We start from the raw sequence: 7,951 nt of genomic DNA, 5'->3' as shown, positions 1-7,951 counted from the left end.
TGGGTGTCCATGCAGAGACTAGCGGGGGGCGGGGGGGGGGGAGCATCTTCACGACGGGTAGTTGGGGAAAGCCATGCTGGGGAGAGAGCAGTACCAGTGGGCACCCTGACCCCTAAAGCCAGTTCTGTAACACGCAGCTGCTGTGTATAATGTGTGGATAGAGGTGCGTGCTGGTTGCCGTGACAACCCATGGGCCATGATCAGCTCTGTTGGAGGAAAGTTAAAGAAAGCTTTCCTATGGAAAGAAGTCAACACAGGCTAGGTAGTGCTGTTGTAACAACTCCGGAGACCCGAATCGCGAGGCGGATTTTTGGCTCAACACATCTAAGAGTGCCGTGGACGCTCCGGGGGCTAGTGACTGTGGCAGAGGGAAGAGACAATTCTGGAAGGTCTTGACACTGCTGGTAAATGCTCCAGCCTGGGAAAGACACGTGTCGTGTGTACCCACAACTCATCGACCGGAACTTGTCACGTGGCTCCGACCCAATCACAAGGGGGCCAAGAAGTACCATCCCACGTCTTGTCCAAGAGCACCAGACAGGTCTGGTGAACAGTGTTAGGGACAACCTCAGTGGATGACTGTGGACTAAGCCTTGCAGCAGAGAAGCAGGACCTGAGAACTGCAGACAGAGGAAACAGAATGTGCAAAGGCACTGGGGCCTAAAATAGCCTGGAGTGTTCGGGTAGCTGGAGTGCTGGCAGGGCTGGAGATAGAGCTGGAAAGGTAGTCACAAACCCCTATGTGATAGGTATTGTTATTTTCTCCATTTTTGAGATGAGAAAATTGAGGACACAAAGGGTGAATGGTGGGGCTGATATGTAAAACCATCTGGTCTGATTCCAGGGTCTGAACTCTTTCTTTGTCTCTATGCCATATTGTCTTTAAGGTAGGTGGTGCCAGATTATAAAAGATCTTCAATGCCAAGCTAAGGAAATTGGCCTCCACGGGCCAGGCAGTTAAAGTTTACAAGCTGTGGTGATTATAGTTGTTAAAAATACATACACATTGGGGCGCCTGGGTGGCTCAGTCGGTTGACCGTCCGACTTCAGCTCAGGTCACGATCTCTCGGTCCGTGAGTTCGAGCTCCGCGTCGGGCTCTGGGCTGATGGCTCAGAGCCTGCAGCCTGCTTCGGATTCTGTGTCTTCCTCTCTCTCTGCCCCTCCTCCGCTCATGCTCTGTCTCTCTCTGTCTCAAAAATAAATAAACGTTTAAAAAATAAATAAATAAATAAATAAATAAATAAATAAATAAATAAATAAAAATACATATACATTGGGGCGCCTGGGTGGCTCAGTCGGTTGAGCATCTGACTTAGGCTCAGGTCATGATCTCGAGGTCTGTGAGTTCAAGCCCCGCCTCGGGCTCTGTGCTGACAGCTCAGAGCCTGGAGCCTGCTTCGGATTCTGTGTCTTCGTCTCTCTCTGCCCCTCCTCCGCTCACGCTCTGCCTCTCTCTGTCAAAAACAAATAAACAGTAAAAAAATTTTTTAAAAAGACATATACGTTATGTGCATGTTAAATACACAGAAAAATTCTTCTCTCCTAATAAGAAACGTGGTACCCCTAATGTTTCTTAAACTGGGAGGCCCTCTTCGTGTATCTGTTCTTTGCCCTCTTTTAATGTAGGTGAAATTGCGGTGAAGTATTTCTGTGAGGAAACAGGCCAAGGATTATAATAAATGATCACTACACTCCAGCATCTCTGTCAGGGATCGATAAAGAATGGTGGGGAATGTGGTAAACTAGAAAGACTCTTGTCGCGTGCAAAGAGGGCAGCTGCTGTTCTCACCATCCTCTTGTTATATGTGGGGGGGGAGGGTTAATTTAGAGATTTTAGGTGTTTTGTGAAATCTCCAAATTTAAAAATATTAACAGAAAGCATGATGCAATCCTAAGAAAATACATTTATAGAGTTGCCTGGGTGGCTCCGTCAGTTAAGCATCAGACTCTTGATTTCAGCTCAGGTCGTGATACCACGGTTTGTGGGATAGAGCCCCATATTGGGCTCTGTACTCATGGCACAGAGCCTGCTTGGGATCCTCTCTCTCTCTCTCTCTCTCTCAAAATAAATAAACTTAACAAAAAAAAAAAAAAAAAGAAAATACATTTATTTTGAGCGTCCTAGAAGCCTGGAAGTGATACCCTTGAGGTTAGGGGGATAAATGCCTCCCCACCCCCTTTTATCAGCAGCTCATCAATATAGATCAATATGCTCATGGAAGCATGAGTTTGTATCTTTCACATGGTATCCAGGCTCCAAGATGGCCCCAGTGATCCCACTTCCTGGTATTTATTCTCTTGTTCCTCCTTCCCTACATTGAACCAGGGCTGGCCCGTGTGATCAGCAGAATATGGCAGAAGTCACAGGGTGTGACTTCTGAATCTAGCTCACAAAGGCGTTGAGATTCCACCGTGTTCTCTTGAATCTCTCACTTTGGGGACAGCAGCCACCATGCCATGAGAACACTCAAACTATCCTGTGTTGCCCATGTAAAGCAGAATTGAGTCCCCCAGCATAGGACAGCATAGAACAGCATCAGCATGAGCGAACCTTCTTGGATGAGCGTCCTTCAGCCCCAGTCAAGCCTTCAGGTGAGTGGAGCTCCAAGCCAATACCTAACTGGATCCTCCGAAAAAACCCTGAACCAGAACCACATGGCTGAGCTGCATCCAGATCCTTTGCCCATAGAAACCACGAGAACCATGAGAGATAATAAATGATTACTGTTAATCCAGGGGTTGACAAACTTTTCCCGTAAAGAGCCAGATAGTAAATGTTTTAGTCTGTGTGGCCCATACAGTCTCTATTAAAGGGGCGCCTGGGTGGCGCAGTCGGTTAAGCGTCCGACTTCAGCCAGGTCACGATCTCGCAGTCCGGGAGTTCGAGCCCCGCGTCAGGCTCTGGGCTGATGGCTCAGAGCCTGGAGCCTGTTTCCGATTCTGTGTCTCCCTCTCTCTCTGCCCCTCCCCCGTTCATGCTCTGTCTCTCTCTGTCCCAAAAATAAATAAACGTTAAAACATTTAAAAAAATAAATAAATAAAAATGTCTTCTTTTAAAAAAAAAAATAAAATAAAACTCTTCAGGGGCGCCTGGGTGGCTCAGTCGGTGAAGCGTCCGCCTTCCGCTCGGGTCATGATCTCACAGTTCACGAGTTCGAGCCCCTCACTGGGCTCTGGGCTGACAGCTGGGAGCCTGGAGCCTGCTTCGGATTCTGTGCCCCCCTCTCCCTCTGGCCTTCCCCCTACTTGTGCCCTGTCTCTCTCTCCCTCTCAAAAATAAATAAAACATTAAAAAAAAAAAAAAACTATTCAACTCTGCCAAAGCAGCCATAGACCATACATAAATGAATGGGCATGGCTGTGTTCCAATAAAACTTTATTTACCAAAATAAGCAGTGAGCCAAATTTGGCCTGAGGACTATAGTTTGCAAATCTCTATTCTAAGCTACCTTGTTTTGTGGTTCGTGGTGCGGCAATATGTAATTAACCCACTCCTTGAATCTGTGGTGTACCTGAATACCTCACATCTCAGGCAAAGCACTCTGTCAGTGATTTGGAGGCTGGATTAGAAGCTGCTGGCATTGTGGGGGGGGGGGCAGTGGTCCCAGGAAGAGATGATGATCTCGGTCTTGGGCGAGAAGATGTAGGGACCCAGGTGATAACATAGATGTCTTTTGTTCTTCCTGCCAATCAACCTCACAAGAGAGATGTTAAAGCCATAATTAGACCATGTCCTTTCATTCTCCCTGCACTCGTGCGGATCCTGAACTATCTCCATAGCAAGCAAACGGGACGGATAAAGGGGAAGCCCTCCCCCTCCCCAGTTCTGTGAAAAGTACCCCGAGCCAACACAGGGCAAGCTCCAGCTGGTGCCGATGCCAACCGAGCCACGAGGCCAGAATAAAGAAGCTGACTGTGGAACATTAGGAACACTACCTGTCACCCGGTCTCCCTGCCCTTTCCACGTGCCCTCTGCACCCTGTTCCTCCCAGCCCCTCTGAGGACCCAGTTGCCACCCTGCTGGGTTGTAAGGTTGCAGCTGGGCCAGGCACTGCCTGGGAGAGACCTGACCTGAGGGGGCGGGGGGGGGTGGTGGTTTCCGGCGGGGGGGGGGGGTTGTACAGCAGCAAGGAGCAAGATGTGAGTTGCTCAGGAGCTGGTGCAGGTGTGGGGAGGGGTGGGGTGTGGAGGGGGACAGGAGAGACCAAGGCTCGAAAAATAAAGAGAGGAAAGCGGAAAGGGGAGGGCAGAGAGGATCAAATCTAGGAGAGGCTGGATACGGAGTTTCAACAATGTCATCAGACTCTGTCCTCTCTTGAACCTTCCGCGAGGATCCCCTTCCTAGCGATCTCTATAGCTTTTGGGTTCCAGAGCCACACAAAGTGGTGGCAATCTTCCAGCAATCCCAGCTGCAGTTTTGGGACTCCCTCTAATTGGCTCTCGGGTCACATGCCTGATCAGGTTGGCTTAGGTCCAGAGCTCCACTCCCAGCCGTCCTGGATTGAAGGAAGGGAGGCCTGAGCAACCCCCCCCCACACACACACACCCCGAAAAGAGTCGGGGTGTTTGCCAGAAGAAAGGGGAATGGCTACCGGGAGCGTGGAGTCACAAACAATAAATGCTCCTTTAGAGTTTACTGGCTGGTCGAAATTTTCTGATCCTGTCTTTGTGCAAAAGGGGAGACCAGGCTGAGAGGGGAACGATGTGCCTGTAGTCACACAGTTTGTCAGGGGTGCTATGGGCTGAATGTTTGTGTCCCCCCAAACCCATATGTTGAAGCCCTATCCCGTAACATGATGGTATTAGGAGTGGGGCGTTTGGGGGGGAATAAGGTTTAGATGGAGTCATGAGGATGAAGCTCCCGTGATGGGATTAGTGTTCTTGAAGGAAGAGGAGAACAGAGTCCTGTCTCCGCCATGTGAGGACACAGAAAGAAGGCAGCCGTCTCTAAACCAAGATGGGAGCCCTCCCCAGACACTGAATCTGCCAGTACCTTGATCTTGGACTTCTTAGCTTCTGGAACTGTGAGATATGAGTGTTCGTTATTTAAGCCCCCTGGTCTAGGGTATTTATTTTGTTACAGCAGCCCGAGCCGACTGAGACAGTGACAAAGCCCGGGCGTGGTTCTAGGCCTCGCTCTCTGGCAACTGCCTCCTCAAGGACAAGGCCAAATGAGTCAGACCCCAAGGGAGTTGATGGGGTTCCAAGGCCAGCAGAGAATAGTATTTCTAGTGTGGAAGGATGATAGAAGTCTTTGAGCAAGGGTGCAAAGTGTGGGCAGAGTTTCGTGGAGAACAGGGAGGAAGATAGGGAACAGTTTTCTCTCCCTTTGAGGACCTCACAGTCAGCTGGGGGAAGAAGACAGGTGGATGGCAGTTGTCACAGATACTGACCTGTGACCAGAGCCCTGACGTTATTCCCTTCGCTCTGGGGAAACAGAGGAGGGCAGGGGAGGATTGTAAGGTGGGCTGTGACCGTTTGTAAATATGCAAGTGGCCTTGATCTTGGGAGGGCTGGAGGTGGCCAAGGCATATAGATGAGGACTTCTGCTTAGAGCAGGCAGAAGCCACTCAACTCAAACCATCTCGGCCCAAAGTGCTGTTTGGGGAAGAATATTGGAGCAACTCACGTTATCCATCCAAATGGTGCCAAACATCCATGGGGAGATGACCATGTAACTTGGCATTTTCTTTCTGGAAGACAGTTGGGCAATATGAAGGAAAGCCTACAACCTAGAAATTCCACTTGTGGGAAGTTACCCTAAGAAACTCAGTGAAGATGAGGGTGACTATTTAGCTCTGAGGATGTTCATTGCAACACTGTTTACAGGGAAATAACTGGAAATGGTCTGAATGCCCAACACCAGGAGCTGTCCTATCGAATGACTGGAAGTCTGATGATGGACTATTCTTTAGTCATTCGTTCTGCCACTGTGGTCAGCATCAACAACTTCCAGACATCTGTCCAGGGGCGAGGGCTGCTCTGCGAAAAGTTGCTTTTAGCGGATGGCAAAATCGGAAACACAGGGACAACAGCGAGCTATCCATACAACTTGCTTGTCTGTAACATTGTCTCCTCTCTACCTCTTTGGCTTGACGATGATAATGCACGTTCGCTTTTCTTTCTAAACTTCACAATAATATAATTCGCAGTGGCCTAAACAAATAGGGGCTTATTTTTTCGCATCGGAAGAAGTCCGGAGGTAGAGACGCCCTGGGGAAGTTTCAGTGCTTACAATGCCAGGCAGGTAGGAGTCTCTGTGATTCTCTTGCCCTTTCCTTCTTGGACCCAACAAGGCTGCCATTGGTCTTGGCAAGGTATCCACGTTCATGGCAGGAAGAGTGGAGATGACATAGTCCCAGTGATGCTGTCCCTTTTCCAGGAAAGCAAAAGCTTTCCTAAAAGTCTCCAGCAGACCTCTTATGCCTTATTGGCTAAATTAGGTTGTAGGACTGCTCTTACGGGAGCGTCCCATATGGGATCCCAAATGGGATTGCCACGTTGGGTTTATTAATGATGACTGATTTCCTGGGCCAGAACACATGGCCCCCTCAAACAAAACCAAGAAGGAAAGAGGTAGGGCGGTAGGCAACAACTAATAAGAGGGCGGCTAGCCAAGCCTGTCACATTTGATGGGAAGAGAGTTGACAGGCCTAGTTTGGTGCCTCCTAATTTTTGGAAAGTGGAATTTACGGGTCCATGAAATGCTGAGGACTAGGAACCCCTGGAAAAAATGGCTGGTTTTCAGCCCAGATTCCTGTGGTGCCCAGAGTTATTTAGGGGCTGCTGTTAGGGCAAGAACACGGCAAGAAGGGGTGAAAATAGCCCCCCATCTTCCTCTAACCCAAGAACTTGCATTTTTTTTTTTTAATTTTTTTTTTTTCCCAACGTTTATTTATTTTTAGGACAGAGAGAGACAGAGCATGAACGGGGGAGGGGCAGAGAGAGAGGGAGACACAGAATCGGAAACAGGCTCCAGGCTCCGAGCCATCAGCCCAGAGCCCGACGCGGGGCTCGAACTCACGGACCGCGAGATCGTGACCTGGCTGAAGTCGGACGCTCAACCGACTGCGCCACCCAGGCGCCCCAAGAACTTGCATTTTTATCTGAGTGTTATATTAAGCATCCACGTAAAGCTCCACTTGATGTACACAGGTCTATGTGTGTTTATCTGTATATGTGTGTGTAAGTGGAAACATGTGTTTATTTTTCTATACATGCGTATACATGCATTTCGACGGACGGATGGATAGGCCAATTGATGGCTTGATCTAGAAAGACGCAGCAGGGGTATGATCTTCAGAGGGCTGGAGGTGGCTGGCTGGTGATCACTAAAGCCTGAGTCGGTATTTATTTTTTTATTTAATTTTTTTTTCAACGTTTTTTATTTATTTTTGGGACAGAGAGAGACAGAGCATGAACGGGGGAGGGGCAGAGAGAGAGGGAGACACAGAATCGGAAGCAGGCTCCAGGCTCCACTCTGTATTACTCTGCAGATTCAAAGGTTCCCAAAGTTTTTAACACCGCAATCCTCCCATGTTGATATTAATTTGCATATAAATTCACCCTACTCACACCTTTGTATTCATTTGAATGCCACGCGATTCCCACATTTTTATTAATTTTAGTAGCACCCAATTCACATTTACATTAACTGGCCAGCCCCCCCACCTCCCCGTGCATTTTGTTTCTGACCCCTGAATACCCTGGGGTGCTAACAATGGCTCTCTCTCTCTGGGTCATGGGTCATTTTTAATTTTTCCTTTTCGCCGGTCTGGACTGTCTAATTTTGCTAAAATAAACAGACATGGCTTTTGTAATAAGGGGGAAAGACGCCATTTTAATTAAAAAGTAATAACAATGTGGCCTGTGATCCCGTGGGCTGTTTGGGCCGTGCTCCCTCGGCTCCCACTGAGCCTGGCTCTTCTGGGCTGCGCCTGCCTCCCACTC

At 48.8% G+C, this 7,951-nt stretch overlaps 1 non-coding gene across 1 annotated transcript; it reads left to right on the top strand.

The window, feature by feature from the left end:
• The first annotated feature begins 1,281 nt into the window (after positions 1–1,281).
• Positions 1,282–1,366, top strand: TRNAL-UAG (transfer RNA leucine (anticodon UAG)). Its single transcript has one exon. It is a non-coding gene; the product is annotated as a tRNA-Leu (tRNA).
• Positions 1,367–7,951: the final 6,585 nt, after the last annotated feature.

This window comes from Puma concolor, chromosome A3 (genome assembly GCF_028749965.1).
Source record: "Puma concolor isolate L17-30 chromosome A3, mPumCon1.1.hap2, whole genome shotgun sequence".
In the NCBI taxonomy this organism is placed as follows: Eukaryota; Metazoa; Chordata; class Mammalia; order Carnivora; family Felidae; genus Puma; species Puma concolor.
This window is presented reverse-complemented; position numbering and strand designations above follow the sequence as displayed.